This window comes from Mustela nivalis (genome assembly GCF_964662115.1).
Source record: "Mustela nivalis genome assembly, chromosome: X".
NCBI classification, from domain to species: Eukaryota; Metazoa; Chordata; class Mammalia; order Carnivora; family Mustelidae; genus Mustela; species Mustela nivalis.
The window spans coordinates 66280147-66298377 of record NC_139040.1 but is presented as its reverse complement, the minus strand read 5'-3'; the positions used below and the strand labels follow the sequence as shown (position 1 = coordinate 66298377).

The following is an 18231-nucleotide window of genomic DNA, read 5'->3' as shown; positions in this document are numbered from 1 at the left end:
TAAATAAATAAAAGGCATTTTATCCTGACAACTTACTTAAGTTTGAGAAACAATGACCAATTGTTATATAATGATTAATATGATTAATTATATAATAATTATTAATATTATTATTAAATGTATTATTATTAATACATTTCCAAGAAGGCTCAGGACCACTTGTATACTAACCCCAATCAGTCAGACTGGGGGATGTCTTTGGCATTGGTGGGAAACAAGCCATGAGGAAATATGGTTATGAATTAAAATGGGCAGTAAGGGATGCCCATGCAATACGGTTCTTCTTGCTCCTGCCAGGATGCATAGACGTGCACCAAGAATGTCTCAAATTTGATGTTAATAATTTTTTTCAGCTGGACCTCTGTGTTTGTTTTACATCAGTGAGACTAAGCTTTTTGCTTACCAAGGTTATCTGTTGAAAAACTGAAGGGGAAAGGGTATAATTAACTTCATAAAGTGGGCAATGTCATCGTTTTCTTATAAAACTTACACTTCTCCATTCCCTTCTTGCCAAACAGGTTCCACAAATATTTCAAACTAAAAAGGAATCACTACTCATGTTTTGTGGCAGAGATAGAATTAAAAGGCACAAAAAGCCAACATATCACATTTGTACCCCCAATCTGAACCTTGAAAAGCTCAAGCTTATAATGAAATTTAACAATGAATAATTTCCCAGCCTTGGCATATAGCCAAACACAACACCTAGGCCTTATCTCTGTAATCACTTTTCATACTTCCAAAAGGGGTAAAAACCAAATTACATTAAAATAAACCAAGTGGACTACACATATGGCTGTACTATTAATCACACCCTGGACCAAAGAGAAAAAGTAAACCCACTTCCCTCTTTGTTTATCCAACTAATTTCAGACCCTAGTGGGCACCCTTTTTAAAACTCTGTAACTTCTAATTCACACAAGGCAGCACTTGATCATCATTTCCTAAAGGTATTTCAAGTGCTCTTTTATTAGTTCCTCGGCAATATATCACAGGAATGAGGTTATACAGGACCATATCGTTTCTACCCATCACTTCAGTGTTAACTAGCATACGGCTGGGTATATAATATTTCTGTTGGTTAACTCATACGGTGAGATAGATATCTACCGGTTGATAGATAGATATAATCGCAGATGAGGTAGGAACAGGGAAGGAGACTTAAAGACCCTCCTTTCTATAGGTAGCATTTAAGAGAAGGAAAATAGAACAGGGAAAAGATTACTTAATAACTACAAAGTAGTACTTACAGTATTCTAAAGAGCCAGAGACTCTTCTTACAGTTGTCCAAGGAGCTAGTAGTGCATACTGCACCCTGAGCTGGGCGGATCTTTTGACATCCTTGTCAGAGGAATAGTATCCTTTTTCAGTGATTACAAAGAACTGCCGTTGTGATAACTAGTTACTTGCTTCAGCAGTTCCACATTAGAGACTTCTCTGCCACACCCTGCACACTAGAAGCTAGGATATTATTCATTTTACCAGGAAGCTATCTCACTGTTGAAATTTATGTCCAGAAGAATGATTAGAACTTAGCTTATTTCTCCTTTAATACAAAACAGGGCAATTGATACTATCATTCCTAAGTCCTCACTTCAGTGTAGTGCTTCAGGCTACTTTAGATTAGCAGAATTCAACAGGGTGCATTTTATATATGTAATAGGTTAATCAAGTAAGGTGAACTAAGGTTTTCAAAAATGCCTCAGCATATGTTCTCTCAGTTCATTCTTTGAAAGCAATCTTCTTGAAATAAGTAGGGGGGTGGTTGATGATCCAGATGAAGAAATTTAAAGACTAGAAAGTTTAGGTAGTTTCTCTAAAAGTGAATGGTGATGAAGCCCAAATAAAGAATGGTTTTTAGGGACGCCTGGGTGACTCAGTTGGTTGGACGACTGCCCTTGGTTCAGGTCATGATCCCGGAGTCCCGGGATCGAGTCCCACATAGGGCTCCCAGCTCCACAGGGAGTCTGCTTCTCTCTCTGACCTTCTCCTCGCTCATGTTCTCTCTCACTGTCTCTCTCTCAAATAAATAAAAAAAATCTTAAAAAAAAAAAAGAATGGTTTTTAAATGGTGGCAGAGCCCAAAGATATGTGTCTTAAGAGTTCCACTCTAGAACTCTTGGGAATACTTAAAATAGCAAGATTCATAGTGGTCTATCCACAGACCCACCACCGACCCACCACCCATAGTAAAATGAGAGACACTGGTCATCAAGTACATGGTATAAATGGGTTTTTGGACTTCAAAAATTAAATGACCAGGTTTACAATTCCATCTTGCAAACAGCATTTTTTTAATTGTATCCTGGCAACCAGCACTGTACAATAGCAATATACAAGAGGGGAAGAGAGATTCTTGGCCAGGCAATCTGCTCTGGAAGGAAGAATGCACAGATGGTGCTAATCTTTCTTCCTGGGGAGACAATTTTCAACTGATACTTATACTGAAAATCAGTAATAAGGGGTGGCAATCCAGCTTTCTAGGCCTGACTTGCCTTGAGCATTTTGCTTAGTAAAGCAGTAACAGAGGTGGGCAGGGACGGTTCCTGTCCCAGAATGTGACAACTGAGATTGCATCATTAACAAGTGCAGAAAAAAGAGTGAAGGTCCATCCACCTAATTCAGGTCTGCTTTTGGTAGTCAATACTGCACATGACATCAAAGTGATAGGAAAATCTTGGGCTGATGAGCTAAAAAAAAAAAATGGGACAATCAGTACTGCGTTAACATAGAAGGGACTTTGGGCAGTCAGCAATGCAATGCAAAGTGGAGGGGTCCGTGTCTGATGGGTGGGACCAAGGAAAGTGCAACTGAGGCATTACAATAATATAAAGTGGGTAAAGCAATGACATCAGGGATTACTAATGTATTAAGTCCAAGAGAAAGGGCCTTGCTCAGTCAACATTCCCCAGCAATAAAGCAAAAGGGGCAAGGGATGAGGGCAGAGCGGAGGGACAATCTTATTCAATGGCTGAATACATGAACACCTGAAACTGTGACAAAGGTCCATAGGAAGGGTCCAAGGGTGAGCACGGGATGGGAAGAGGGATGATAAGGGGAAGACCATGAGTACTTGGAATTTTATACATAGGAGTAATACAAAAGGAGAGCGAGTATGGGTTGCTATTTGATAGACAAGTTCACAGCATATTGCAATGTTTATACTTAATTATGTCATGCAAAATTGGGGCTGGGAGTGTTTATCTAACAAGGCCAGGGAGGAAAAATTCATTGCTAATTGCCATTGTGCCCATTAACAGTCCCAGGAGTTTTGTGTGTTCAGCAACCCCTATAGTAATGCAAAGGGGTTTTAAGGGAATGTTATCCTAAACCTAACAGAAGGGAACATAGATAATTGCCCATTGACAGTCCAAGAAAGAGACCTTAGTCAGTACCCCTAATGAATACAAAGGGAGTACAATAGGTCCCATAATTGATAGTGGTGCATATTAATGGTCCAAGAGCTGAGGTCATCCTTTCACACTGCACAGATCAACAAACAAATACAAGTATGTATATTAATAATCTCAAGAAGAGCTCATTTATGGTTAACATGCCCCTGATGCAAAGGGGGTTTGATGGGATGCAATTTATGGTTAACATGCCCCTGAAGCAAAGGAGGTTTGAGGGGATGAAAAGATGGACAATTGCAATCATACACATTAAAGTCCAAAAGAAGGGCATTAGAGGTAAACTGCATCTCCTTACTCCAAAGCAAAGAGGGTACAGGGGTTCTAGTATAAGACGTGCTTAGCAAACTGCACTTATACACATGAACTTTCCAGGTGAAAGAGTTTAAATAGTGGACACTACCTGCTAAACATGCTAAGAAAGTAGGTAGGGTCCTTATAGAGTACATAAAACAGAAGAAAATTTCAACTGTACATATTCACAGTCCAAAAGAGGACCTTAGTTCATCAGCACACTCTGCTGTATTGCAAAGGGAAGGTGAGAGTGTAGGGCCTTCGTCTACTGAAGACAACAGACAATTTCAATTGAGGAATGAATGTTAGCAGTTTACTAGAAAGAACTTTGGGAGAAAACAGTATCTCCTGCAGCACTGCAAAGGAGGTATGATAGTTCTGGAAGTAACAGAGTTGTGGAAAACTACAATTCTGCATATTAACTATTCAGATGTAAATGTCTTAGCAATGGGCACCACCACCTACTGGAAGGCTTAGAAGTAGGGGGTGAGGGGGTCTCCTCATCTAGTGCATAAGAACCTGGACAAATGTAATTATGCACATTAATAGGACAAGTTGGGGTCAGCAACCCTGGTATACTCAATGACATACAACAGGGTAGGATGAACTAAGCTGCAGTCCTGTACACTAATGCCCAAGGGATATGGTATGGTTAATTAAAACCATGTACTTTGTACAAATGTAAGGATTAAGTAATGGGAACTCCCTGCTAAAAGGTAAAGAGAGTGGAGAGAGGTGCCCTTATTTAGTGTACAAAAACATGTACAAATGAAATTATGCATAATCACAAGCCATGAGAAAAGGCCTTAGTGATCAGTACCCCCGCTGTACTACAAAAGGGGTCTGAGAGGGTAGTACCTTATTCAAATGGGATGAAGCATGTGTAGTTATGCACATTAATATCCATGGTGCGTAGTTGTGGTCAATGATAACTGTGCTCCTTGACTGCTCAAATATAACAGCCTTAGAGGGAGCACTCCCTACATAACAGATAACAGACAGGAGTGGGGAGAGGTGTTCTTCTCTAGTACACAGGAACCCAGACAAATACAATCATGCATCTTAACAGGCCAAGAAATGGGACCTTATGGGTCAGAATTCCCTGCAGTACTTCAAAGGCCGTGTAAAGGCGAAGAATCCTAATTTAATTGTCATTACACTCATTAACAGTTTGAGGAAGAGGCCTTAAATTGACAGTATCCCATGCAGTACCTCAAAGGTTCTGAGAAGAGTCAGGGACAAGTTAACTCAAAGGAGAGTGGACAACTGAAACTACACACAGCCACAGTTCCAAGAGAAATGCTTGAATGTGGTCAGTCACCTCCACTTTGGTAAAGGCAAAGTCCTGAACTTAAAGGTACAGTTGTGGACAACTGAGTGGGTACAAAACAATGAAGGTTGTGCAGATTAACTGCGTTAGTGTGTAAAATCTTGAGTAGTAGGCACCTCCCACTGGAATATAAACAGTATGGGGAGGATCCTAACCTGGTGCACAGGTATAAGAGCAAATGTTAAGTATGCACACAGTCTAAGAGAGTGAATCTTGGCTAGTCAGAAGCCCCTGCAATAACGTAAATGGGGCAAGGAAATGAGATCTTATTCTAACATAAGGGAGCAAGGATTGCTGTAATTATGCACATTTAAACTGCACAGGAGAAGCAGTCATAGTTGGTCAGCACCCCTGACACAGAGAAGGTGTGATAGGGATGGGACCCCAGTGCAACACGGCACGTTAACTGTCCAACAGAAAGACTGTAGGTGGTCAGTACCCCCCAGTAGAATACGAAGAAGTAAGGGCATTAGCTTATCAAGAGGGCGTATGTACATTAAGAGTCCCAAGGAAAGAATTTTGGGATACTAGCATCCCCTGATGTAAAAAAAAAAATTGATGTAAAAAAAAAAAAAACACTGGAATTTTGCACACCAATAGTTCCAGAAAAAAGTAACTGAGGTAATTAATTCAAAGAGCGTACGGGGGACTTAAATGAAAGACACAGTATATCAATTACCATGGTTCACTTTATCCTAGTACAAAGGTATTAAAGTTCATCCACTGCTGAATACAAGTGAAATTAGAGAAATCTAGTGCAGAGGAAAAGGAACAAATACAATTATGCCCATTAACAATACAAAAAGGGGGGGGCTTGGTTTTCAGCAAACCCATACTGTAATGCTAAAAAGGTAGGAGTGAATGGGATACATCTTAATTGTCCCAAGCACTTCTGAGGTGATGTAAAAGGAGAGGGCATGGGATCCTACACTAACAAAAGGGACCACAACTGCATTTAAGCACAGCTACAGTCCTAAGTACCCTCTGCTATAATGCAGAGACTATAGGAGGGCGTGGAAAAATATACCAACAAAGGGAACCACTGCCAAAGTTAAGCACTTTATCCTTCCCAAATACACTCCCAGATAATGTAAAGGGAGTTGGTGTGCATGGGATCCTTCAAAACAGAAGGTACCACAGCTGTGAGAATCTGACAGGCCCAAGTACTCTCTGCTATAACGCAAGAGTTGGGGGTGTAGGATCCTAAACTAAGAGAAGGGAACGCAGCTGCATTAAGCACCTTTCAGTACCAAGTCTGCTCCCAGGTAATATAAAGGGAGGAGGTGATCATGACTAGCAAAATGGACCACACCTGTATTTAAGCACATTAACAGTCCAAGTACCATTTGCTGTAATGCAGCAAAGGGAGTTAGAGGACATCGGATCCTAGACCAACAGAGGGCACCACAGGTGCAAGTGAGCACTTTAACGGTCTCAAAAATCCTCCCAGGTAGTGTAAAGGGAGTAGAAGGGGATGGGATCCTAAACCAACAAAAGTGACTACGCCAGCAATTAAGTACTTTAACAGCCCCAAGTACCCACTGCTATAATGCAAAAGAGGAGGAAGGCATGGGAAAACTAGACATACAAAAGGGACCGCAGCTCCAACTGAGCATTTAAACAGTCCCTAATACATCCTCAGGTAATGCAAAGTGAGTTGGAAGACATAGAATCCTAGGTTAATAAAAGGGATCAGGACAGCAATTAAGCCCATTAAAAGTCCCAAATATCAGGGCGCCTGGGTGGCTCAGTGGGCTAAAGCCTCTACCTTTGGCTCAGATCATGATCTCAGGGTCCTAGGATCGAGCCCAGCATCGGGCTCTCTGCTCAGCAGGGAGCCTGCTTCCCTCTCTCTCTCTGCCTGCCTCTCTGCCTACTTGCAATCTCTCTCTCTCTCTCTGTCAAATAGATAAAACCTTAAAAAAAAAAAAAAAAGTCCCAAATATCCTCTGCTGTAATGGACAGAAAGTTAGAGGGCATGGGATGCTTGACTCACAGAAGGGACCACAGCTGCAAATGAGCACATTACAGTCCCAAATCTGTTCCTAGGTAATGCAAAGGGAGTTGGAAGGGGCTGGAAACTAGACTAATAGAAGGGATGACAATTTTAATTATACAAAGTAACATTCCCAAATCTGCTCTCAATAATAGGGGAGAAGGAAATGAGATCCTAGACTAACCGAAGGGACCACACCTGCAATTAAGTACTTTAACAGTCCCAAGTACCATCTGTTGTAATGCAAAGAGAATAGGAGGGCATGGTAAACTATACTAAGAAAAAATTCTCGATTTAGTAGTGTGGCACCTTCTAACAGTCCCCAAACTCCTCCCAGATAATGTAAACAGAGTAGGAGAAGATGGGATCCCAGGAATTCCAGAAGGTACAACAGCAGCATTGAATTAACAATTAACAATTAGCATTTAATTAACAATTAACAATCCCAAGGACCCTCTGCTGTAATGTAAATTGAATAGGAGGACTTGAGAACCTATACTAATAAAGAGACAACCGCTGCAATTAAGCAACTGAACAGTCCCAAATACACTGCCAGGTAACACAAAGGCAGTTGTAGGGCTTGGGATACGAGACTAACAGGAGGGACCACAGCTACAGTTAAGCCTATTAACAGTCCAATGCCCTCTGCTGTAATATATTTGGAGAACACTGGGATCCTATAACAACAGAAGGGACCACAGATGCAATTAAGTACTTTTTAGTTCCAAATACCACCAGCTAATGTGTAGGAGATGGGCTCCTAGACCACCGGAAGGGACCACAGGTAAAATTAAACATATTAATAGTCCCAAGTAGTCCCTGCTGTGTGCAGGAGTTGGAACATGTAGGACCCAGACTAAGAAAAGGGACCACAGTTGCAAACGAGCACATTAATAGTCCCAAATCCACTTCCAGATAATACAAAGTGAGTAGGAAGGGATGGGACCCTAGACAAAGAAAAGGGACCACAGCTGCAGCTAAGCACTTTAACAGTCCCAAAAATAATCCCAGAGAATACAAAGGGTGTTCAAGGATGTGAGATCCTAGACGAACAGAAGGGACCACAGCTGCAATTAAACAGCTTAAAGGTCTCAAGTACCCTCTGCTGTAATGCAAAGGAAGTAGGAGGGCATGGGAAACTAGACTAACAGGAGGGACTGCAACCGCAGTTAAGCACAGGAACAGTCCCAAATGCCCCGCCGTGTAATGTGAAGGGAATAGAAGGGGAATGGGATCTAGACTGACAGAAGGCACCACAGCTACATTCAAGCACCTTTGGGTGCCAGGTATCCTCCGCTATAATGCATAGGGAGCTGGAGAGGATGGAATCCTACATTAACATAAGGGGCAAGGCTTCACTTAAGCATATAAGAGACTCATAAACATTACGTGTAATGCAAAAGGAGTTAGGTGGGTATAGGATTCTACCTTAATATAAGGGACCATAGCAGCTTCATTTAAGCACTTTAATAGTCTCATGTAAACTCTAATGCAAACTGAGTAGGTGCGGATGGAATCCTAGACAAACTAAAGAGACTCTGGTGGCAATTAAGCACATTAACAGTCCCCCAAGTATCCTCTGCAGAAATGCAAAGGAAGTAGAAGGGGATGAGATCCTAGACGAACAGAGGCATCATAGCTGCCTTTGAGGAGCTTAAAGATCCCACTACCCTCTGCTATAATGCATAGGGAGTTGAACAGGATGGAATCCTACCCTTAAAGGGACCATGGCTTCATTTAAGCACATTAACAGTCCCATGGATGTTCCATGATAATGCAAAGGGAGGAGGTAGGGATAGGATCCTAGTCTAAAAGAAGGGACCATAGCTGCATTAGAGCCCATTAACAGTCCCTCACACCCTCAGTGGTAATGCAAACCCTGTAGGAGGGCACGGGATCCTAGACAAACAGAAGGGACTATAGCACCAATTATGCACATTAACAGTCCCAAGTATCCTCTGCAGTAATGTAAAATAGGAGAGGGTGGAAACATAAACAGAAGGAGACACAGCACAGCTGCATTTAAACACCTTAAAAGGTCTCAAGTACCCTCTATGTAATGCTAAGGAAGTTAGGTGGGGATGGGATCCTACACTAACAGAAAGTACCACAGCTGTCTTTTTGAGGACCTTGAAGATTCCAACTACCCAACTCTGCTGTAATGCACAGGGAGTTAGAAAGGATGAAATCCCTAAACTAACATATGGGCTGTAGCTACATTTAAGCACATTAATGGTCCCATATACCCTCCATGATATGCAAAGGAAATAGGAGGGGATAGAATTCTAATCTAACAGAAGGGACCTCAAGTACACTTTAGCATATTAACTGTTCCTCGCACCATTGGAGGTAATGCAAACCCTGTAGGAGGGCATGGGATCCTAGACAAACAGAAAAGACTATAGTGGCAAGTAGGCACCTTAACAGTCCCACGTATCCTCTGCAGTAATGCAACGTAGGAGAGTATGGAAACAAACAAGGGGACGCAGCTTTAAGCACCTTAAAGGTCCCAAATACCCTCTATTGCAATGCAGAGGAAGTTAGAAAGCATGGAATCCTACATTAACATAAGGGATCATAGCTGCATTTAAGCATATTAACAGTCCCAAGTACCCTCTGCAATTATGCAAATGGAAATAGGCAGGGATGGAATCTTAGGTTAACTGAAGAGACCTTAGCTACCTTGAAGCACATTAACAGTCCCTTGTACTTTTTATGGTATTGCAAACCCTGTAGGAGGGAACAGGATCCTAGACAAACAGAAGGGACTGTAGTGGCAGTTAGGCACATTAGCAGTCCCTTGTGCCTACTGTAGTAAATGGAAACCCGAAATGAGGATAGGATCCTAGAACAAAAGAGACAGTAGCTGCATTTAAACAGTTAATTGTCCCTTGAACCTTCTGTAGCAATGCCAGTTTAGGAGAGGATGCGATTACAAACAGAAGGGACTGTAGTGGCAATTAGGCACATTAACAGTCCCAAGTATCCTCTGCAGAAATGCAAAGTAGTAAGAGGGGATAGGATCCTAGACTAACAGAAAGCACCAGAGCTGCCTCTGAGGACCTTGAAGATCCCAACTACCCTCTGCTGTAATGCATAGGGAGTTGAAGAGGTGGAATCCTACACTTAAGGGACCATGGCTTCATTTAAGCACATTAATAGTCCCCTGGATGCTCCATGATAATGCAAAAGGAGTAGATAGAGATGGCATCCTAGTCTAACAAAAGGGACGGTAGCTGCATTAGAGCACATTAACAGTTCCAAGCACCTTCTGCAATAATGCAGTTAGGTGGGGACCACGTCCTAGGTTAACAGAAGAGATCGTAGCTGCGTTTAAGCACACTAACAATCCCTTGTACCCTCTGCGGTAATGCAAACGGTATGGAATGGGATGCGATGTGATGCTAGACTAACAGAAGGGATTGTAGCAGCAATCAGGCATGCTAACAGTCCCAAGAATCCTCTACAGTAATGCAAAGTAGGAGAGGATAGGAACATACACTAACCCTTTAAGCACCATGAAGGTCAAAATTACCCTCTGCTGTAATGCACAGGGAGTTGGCCAGGATGGAATCCTACACTAACATAAGGGTCTGCATATTAACAATCCCATGTACCCTCCATGATAATGTAAAGGGAGTATGTGGGAATGGGTTCCTAGTCTAACAGAAGGGACAACTGGTTAATTAGCAGTCTCAAGTACCCTCTGCAATAACGCAAAGAGAATTAGGTGAGGATGGGAACCTAAGTTAAAAGAAAAGACAGTAACTAAATTTAAGCGCCTTAACAGTCCCTTGTACTCTCTTTGTTAAAGCAAACCATGCAGGAAAGGATAAGAATCTAGACAAACAGGACTATAGTGCCAATTATGCACATTTACCGTCCCAAGGAGCCTCTGCAGTAATGCAAAGAAGTAGAAGGAGATGGGAAGAAAAACAGAAGGGGCCATACCTGAATTTAAGCACCTTAAAGGTCTCAAGTACCCTCTGCTAAAATGAAAGGAAGTAGGAGTGCATGGGAAACTAGATTAACAGAAGGGACTATAGCTGCAATTTAGCTCATTAACAGTCCCAAACACCATCTGCTCTAATGCAAAGAAAGTGGGAGGGCACAGAATCCTAGACTAAGAGAACGGACTGTAACTGCAGTTAAGCACATGAACAGTCCCAAATGCCCTGCCATGTAATGTAAAAGGAGTAGAATGGGAATGGGATCCTAGACTGACAGAAGGCACCACAGCTACGTTCAAGCACCTTAAAGGTGCCAAGTACCCTCTTCTATAATGCAGAGAGTTGGAGAGAATGGAATCCTACATTAACATAAGAGACAAAGCTGCATTTAAGCACAATAACAGTCCTGTGTACACTGTGTGCTAATGCAAAGCCAATAGAAGGTGGACGGCATCCTAGACTACTGGAAGGGACCACAGGTAAGATTAAACATATTAATAGTCCCAAGTAGTCCCTGCTGTGTGCAGGAGTTGGAACATGTAGGACCCAGACTAAGAAAAGGGACCACAGTTGCAAACGAGCACATTAATAGTCCCAAATCCACTTCCAGATAATACAAAGTGAGTAGGAAGGGATGGGACCCTAGACAAAGAAAAGGGACCACAGCTGCAGCTAAGCACTTTAACAGTCCCAAAAATAATCCCAGGGAATACAAAGGGAGTTCAAGGATGTGAGATCCTAGACGAACAGAAGGGACCACAGCTGCAATTAAACAGCTTAAAGGTCTCAAGTACCCTCTGCTGTAATGCAAAGGAAGTAGGAGGGCATGGGAAACTAGACTAACAGGAGGGACTGCAACCGCAGTTAAGCACAGGAACAGTCCCAAATGCCCCGCCGTGTAATGTGAAGGGAATAGAAGGGGAATGGGATCTAGACTGACAGAAGGCACCACAGCTACATTCAAGCACCTTTGGGTGCCAGGTATCCTCCGCTATAATGCATAGGGAGCTGGAGAGGATGGAATCCTACATTAACATAAGGGGCAAGGCTTCACTTAAGCACATTAACAGTCCCATATACACTGTTGTGCTAATGCAAAGCTAACAGAAGGGATTGTAACTGCAATTAAGCCCATTTACAGTCCCAAGTAGCCTCAGCAGTAATGCAAAGGAAATAGGAGGGGACAGGAACATAAACCATCAGAAAGGGCCACAGCTGCATTTAAGCACCTTCCAGTGCCCAAGTACCCCGTGCAGTAATGCACAGGGCGTTAAAGAAAATGGAATCTTATAGTGATGTAAGGAACCACAGCTGCCTTAAAGGACATTAACAGTCTCAAGTACTGTTTGCAATAATGCAAAGGAAGTTAGAGGAGGGCTGGATCCCAGGTTAAGAGAAGAAACCATAGCTGCCTTTATGCACATTAATAGTCCCTTGTACCTTCTGTGGTAATGCAAATGCTGTAGGAGGGGATGGGATCCCAGATAAACAGAAGGGACTATAGTGGCAAGCAGGCACATTCAGAGTCCCAAGTATCCTCTGCAGTAATGCAAAATAAGAGAGGATGGGAACATAACAGAAGGGGCCACAGACCGTCTTTAAGCACCTCAAAGATCTCAACTACCCTCCGTTGTATTGCAAAAGAAGTAGGAGCACAAGAGAAACTAGATTAACAGAAGGAACTACAGCTGCAATAATCTCATTAATCATCCCATTGCACCCTTCACAAAGGGAACAGATGGGGATAGGATCCAAGCCGAGGGACATAACTGCAATTACGCATATCAACAGTCCCAAGTACCCTCTGCAATAATGCAAAGGAATTTAGATGAGGAAGGGATCCTAGGTTAAGAGAGACCATAGCTGCCATTTAAGCACATTAGCAGTCCCTTGTACTCTCTGTAATGCAAACTCAGTGAGAGGGAGGGGGCTGGGATCCTAGACAAGCTGAAAGGACTCTGGCAGCAATTATCCATGTTACAGTCCCCAGTATCCTCTGCAAAAATGCAAAGGAAGTAGGAGAGGATGGGATCCTAGATGGACAAAAGGCACCGCAGCTGCCTTTGAGGACCTTAAAGATCCCAGCTGTACAACTCTGCTGTAACGCACAGGGAGTTGAAGAGGATGGAATCCTACACTAACATAAGGGACAGAGCTGCATTTAAGCACAATAACAGTCCCCTGGATACTTTATGCTAATATAAAATGAGTAGGAAGAGATAGGAACCTGGACTAACAAAAGGGATTAATAGCTGCGATTAAGAACATTAACATTTCCAAATGTTCAGTTCAGTAATGCAAAGGAAGTAGGAGGGAATGAGAGCACAGAAGGGAACATAACTGCCTTAAGCCCTTAAAGGGCCCAAGTAGCCTCTGCAGTCATGCAAAGGGAGTTAGGTGGAAATGGGGTTCTAAGTTAACTACAGGAGACACTGGGGATCACAATTTTGCATACGAACAATTTTAAGAAAAGAGCCTTCAATAATTAGCACCTTTTAGATGTAAAGATGGTGCAGAGTTCCTAATACAAAAGGCTCAGTCTAATCAATTAATATTGTACACATAGTGTCCTATGTGTATAGTTCTTTAGTAAAGGTCCTCTGTTAGAATACAAAGGGATTGGGTGTGGCTAGTTCACAGAACATGTGCCAATGCAATTATGAAAATTATCAATGCTAGAGGATCCTTGAGTTATCAGCCCACATTATAGCGTGCAAATGGGATACAATGGCCCTTTCAAATAGACAGGACTCTGTACAACTGTAACGGTGCAAATTAACTGTCCAAGAACTGAGTTCTTGCATAATCTGCACTCCCTAGCAATATCCCAAAGAGATTAGGATAGGGTGGGATTTCATTTTTTATTGCACAGCACCATGGATATATGCAATTATGCACATCAACTGTTTAAAAGAAGTGACCTCGGGTAATCAGAACTCCTCATAAGCAATGGCATAAAGATAAGGTTGTATCCTAGACTAACTGTTGGGGCAACGGGCAGTGAGGATTTTTACATATTAATACTAGGTAGTAAGCAGTCTGCGCTACCTAGGAGTAATGAAAAGAGCATGGGTTGATCTTATCTTTTAGGCAGGACCAAGAACAATGATGATTATATGCATTAATATCCCAAAGTAAAGGACTTAGAGAGGATGGGCACCTCTTCGACAATGCAAAGAAGTTGCAAAGGATTTGTGTAATGAACAGGGGTGTGGACAATTGGGATTATACTCATTAATCATTCAAGGAACATGGTCCCAGGTAGTACTTCCTAGTAGCAATGCAAAGGGGATGAAGGGACATTGATTACTGGGCAAGACAACGTACAATTACAATTTGGTACCTTAATTCCAGAAGCAGGACAAAAATGGTAGAGTGCCTTTGTTTAATGAACAAGGCTGATATGATTGGGACTGAGCATGTTAACTGTTTGAAGACTCATGTTTTCTGCACCCACTTCTGAATTCAGCAAAAGGGTTTTGGACTGGGATCCAATCCAATGGGCAGGATTATGGACAATTAAAATTACACTCAGCGTAGTGCTCAGGTGATCAGCACAATTTATGAACACTGCCCAGAAAACTGGGACTGTGACTACTGCACCAATGACAGAGGAATGGTTTCTCCTTCCTCAAGGGCAGGGGAAAGATAATGAATAACCAAAATTATGAACAATAGGTGTCTGATATGAAGCTTTCAACCAACATTTTCTAACAAGAACACAAGGTTTGGATTGTTCTAACATGGGACAGGGAACAAATGGGACTGTGTACATTAATTGGAAACGACTCAGGTAGTCAACTCAGGAAATAAGCAATGCTAGAGGAAGAGTATTCCAATCTTATGGACAAACAATGGACAATTTATTTTTAGCATCAAATCAATGCAAGTTGGGAATGACTTTAGGGGTGATGGCTGGGGCTGGGGCTGGGGCTGGGGCTGGGGCTGGGCCTGGGGCTGGGGCTGGGGCCGGGCCTGGGGCTGGGGCCAGGCCTGGGGCTGGGGCCAGGCCTGGGGCTGGGGCCAGGCCTGGGGCTGGGCCTGGGGCTGGCCTCGGGGCTCAGGGCTGGGGGCTGGGGGCTGGAGCCTCGGGGCTGGGGCTGGGGCTGGGGCTGGGGCTGGGCGCTCGGGGCTGGGGGCTGGGAGCTGGGGGCTGCGGGGTGGGGGCTGGGGGCTGGGACTGGGCAGCTGAGGCTGAGGCTGGGGCAGTGCTTGACACAGGGCAGAGGAAGGGCTGGTGTCAGATGATGGGAGTGGGGCAGTTGCTGGGAGCAGGGTTGGGGAGGATCTGGGGGCTGTGGAGAAAAGGCACCACAGAAAATTGAAACTGTGGGCATTAACACTCAATAATGTTTTACTAGAGGAACAAGTCCACAGCAAGTAAAGTTTTCTGACAAATAACTTACTAATTAGTGCAGCATTCCGGATGGGAACAAAGCAAGGCCTGGAATGGAGTGGACCTTCAAATATTCCTTATTACATTTAATCATAAAGTTAAAATTTTAATTATTTGTGTTATGACTTCAAAAATCCAAAAGGAAGTAGTTTATTAAGTCAATTTCAAAGTAAAAAGTAGCAAAAAGTTTTTAAATGCCGGTTTGACTTTGACTATCTAAAGCCAAAAAAAATAGTTTAAGCAATCTGTAAAAAAGAAATTGAAAACTTTAAGAAATTTTAAGGAACCCCAAAATGAAAACTCATTTAATGTAACTGAATTCTACAAATAAGCTCCTAAAAACATACGCACAATAGTCACTTAAAGGTTAAAACTAAAGCTAGCAAGCCACATTATCAAACTATATAAGACTGACATCCAAGAAATAAATATAAATCAAAATCCGACCCCAGCATTAGCCACGGGGTAGGTGTTCCTCTTGAGGAAGGCAGGGATTCCTCTTCTGCCACCTGTTGGCCAACGATCATCTGTGATCCATTCTGGTTCTTGCCAGGACTCACCACCATGTTCACACCTGGCAAGCATGGAGCACTGCCCCTGGCCACATTGCAGATGAGCAAAGGCCCAGGGGGGGAGGGGTAGACTAGCCATAGGCCATGGGACCAGTGCAGAGAAATGGGGGTTGGGTTCAGCCCAAAGCCAAAGAGCCAGCACTGCAAGAGGTAGTTCTGGAGGGGAGGGAGCAAATAGAGGGGAGGGAGCAAGTGAGAGGGGAGGGAAGTGGTAAAGGCAAGTGACCTTGGAAAGACCTTGGGTACCACCCACTGGGAGAAGACGTACAAACATGGCTCCTCTGCTTCCTTCTGACTGGCTGAATAAAGACGGCAGTGAGGTGCTATGCTAACTCACACAGACTAATTCCATCCTCCAGTAATTGGCTATGCCCAATTATACCACCATTTCTGATTGGGTGGGTCATGCGGCAATCCAACATTGTCCATCCCACCTTTCTCCCACTTTTCGCGGCAACACGACAACGCCCGCCATCTTTAACAATAAGGCAGGCCCACCTGGTGCAAAGCCCGCCAAGAATGTACCGGGCAAAAATCCCCGCCATGACGTCCACGTGACAAACTGCCATGATAACCAAATGACAAGGTCTGCCATATTGCCCCTGTGGCAAAACCTGTCAGAAAATGCATACGGCAAAGACAAGAGCCCGCCATGTTTTACACTGCGGCAAGTACTCCAGCCGCCATCTTTTACTATGTAACAGAATATTTGCACCGCCATGCTGTGCACTAGAACAAAGACACCACCATGATGTGTCCTTCCCGCCACATGAACACTGCGGCAAAATTGGGTCCGCCATTTTGAACATTCTAACAAAGCAGAGAGCCATGCTGAGCAATGCCGAAAACCCAAAACCGCCATTTTGAGCCGTGTGCCCAAGTGTTCTCCCTATTAATTTCTACCAGCCTCTTGTAACATGACATAAGACCATCCTATTTTTCTACTTCATGATACCACAGTTCATGCAAAGCTCCTAACAAGCCCCAAATCAGCTCACTCAAGACATTTAGCTAATGCAATGCATATAGCTGCCTCTGCCTGTCCCGCTATCCATCTTAGCTCCCTAATTTATAGTTGGCACAAACAACCAGCCCCCAGCCGACCCGCTAAAGTGGCCGCCATTTTTCCTCCCCAGCCTAACTAACCCCTTAGCCTAACTGCAAAGTCATCTCCCAGCCAAAGCCGCAGGTCCACTCACACAACACCAAACGTTTAGCAGCATAAATCTGTAGACATCCCAGATAGCACAACCAACACTTCCATCCGTAAAAGGCCCCGATGGGCAATGAGAAAAAAAAAAATCTAAACAGGTATCCACAGCCCCGATGGGCAAGGAAAAAAAAAATAAGGCAGGTATCCGAGGCCCCGATGGGCAAGGGAAAAAAAAAAAAAATAAAAGCAGGTATCCGAGGCCCCGATAGGCCAAAAAGTAAACAATTTTTAAAGCAGGTATCCATTGCCCCGATGGGCCAGGGGATTGGGGAGAGAGAGGGGGACACAGCAGGTATCCGAGGCCCCGATGGGCTAAGGGGAAAAAAAAAATAAAAGCAGGTATCCGCGGCCCCGATGGGCAAATTTTAAAAAAAGAAAGAAAAAAAAAATTAAAAGGCAGGTATCCACAGCCCCGTTGGGCAAAAATAATAATAATGACAATAATAATAATAATGAAACCCGGTATCCGCAGCCCCGATGGGCAAAGTATAGAATAGGGAAGAAAAAAGAAAACTAAAATCATTCCAGTGAAAAATTCCTTTAAAATTGAAAATTGCCTCAAAATATCCCAAATATCTGAAAAATAAGGAGGAGGTGTCAAGAAAACACTCAAAGGAAGTTTAGAATTATTAAAATATTTTATGGAATTTTGGTGAAATTTCTCAAATTAATACGCCATAAGACGTGGTTAGGACTAGAAAATGTTCCAGAAAGAACCACACGGGCAAAGATATCCACCGTTAGCGTGCTTCCAAAACGGGAAAGGAAGAAATATGGCGGCAGCAGCAAATTTCAGGGCTTTAAGAAGTGAGGGGGAGGGGACCTGAGGGCGGAGGGAGTAGAAGAGGAGTGGCTTAGAAGATTGAAAGCCAGACATCTTTGTGGTTTAACTGGTTCAAAATTTAACCAGGAACAAGAAAAAGGGAGCTTTCAAGAAAACAGCAACATGTTAGGAAAAACACTAGACTGGAAGTAGACTTCATTTCTTGACCACAAATTCAATGGGTTTTCAGTGGGTTCTTATCTATAAAATAGGGACGTTGAGTAAATCAAATTAGGTAACTGTTGCT

General features: G+C 43.1%; 1 long non-coding RNA gene across 2 annotated transcripts in view; it reads right to left on the bottom strand.

Annotated features, from left to right (window-relative positions):
- The window catches only part of LOC309856275, a 34419-nt gene extending 16486 nt beyond the window's left edge, over window positions 1-17933 (bottom strand). The window contains exons 1-2 of one of the 2 annotated variants that reach the window (XR_014307128.1): window positions 15010-15816; window positions 1251-14931 (exon numbers count right to left, since the gene is read on the bottom strand). This is a non-coding gene — a long non-coding RNA (uncharacterized lncRNA). The other variant, XR_014307127.1, reaches the window with a different exon arrangement.
- Between the last annotated feature and the right edge of the window lie 298 nt (window positions 17934-18231).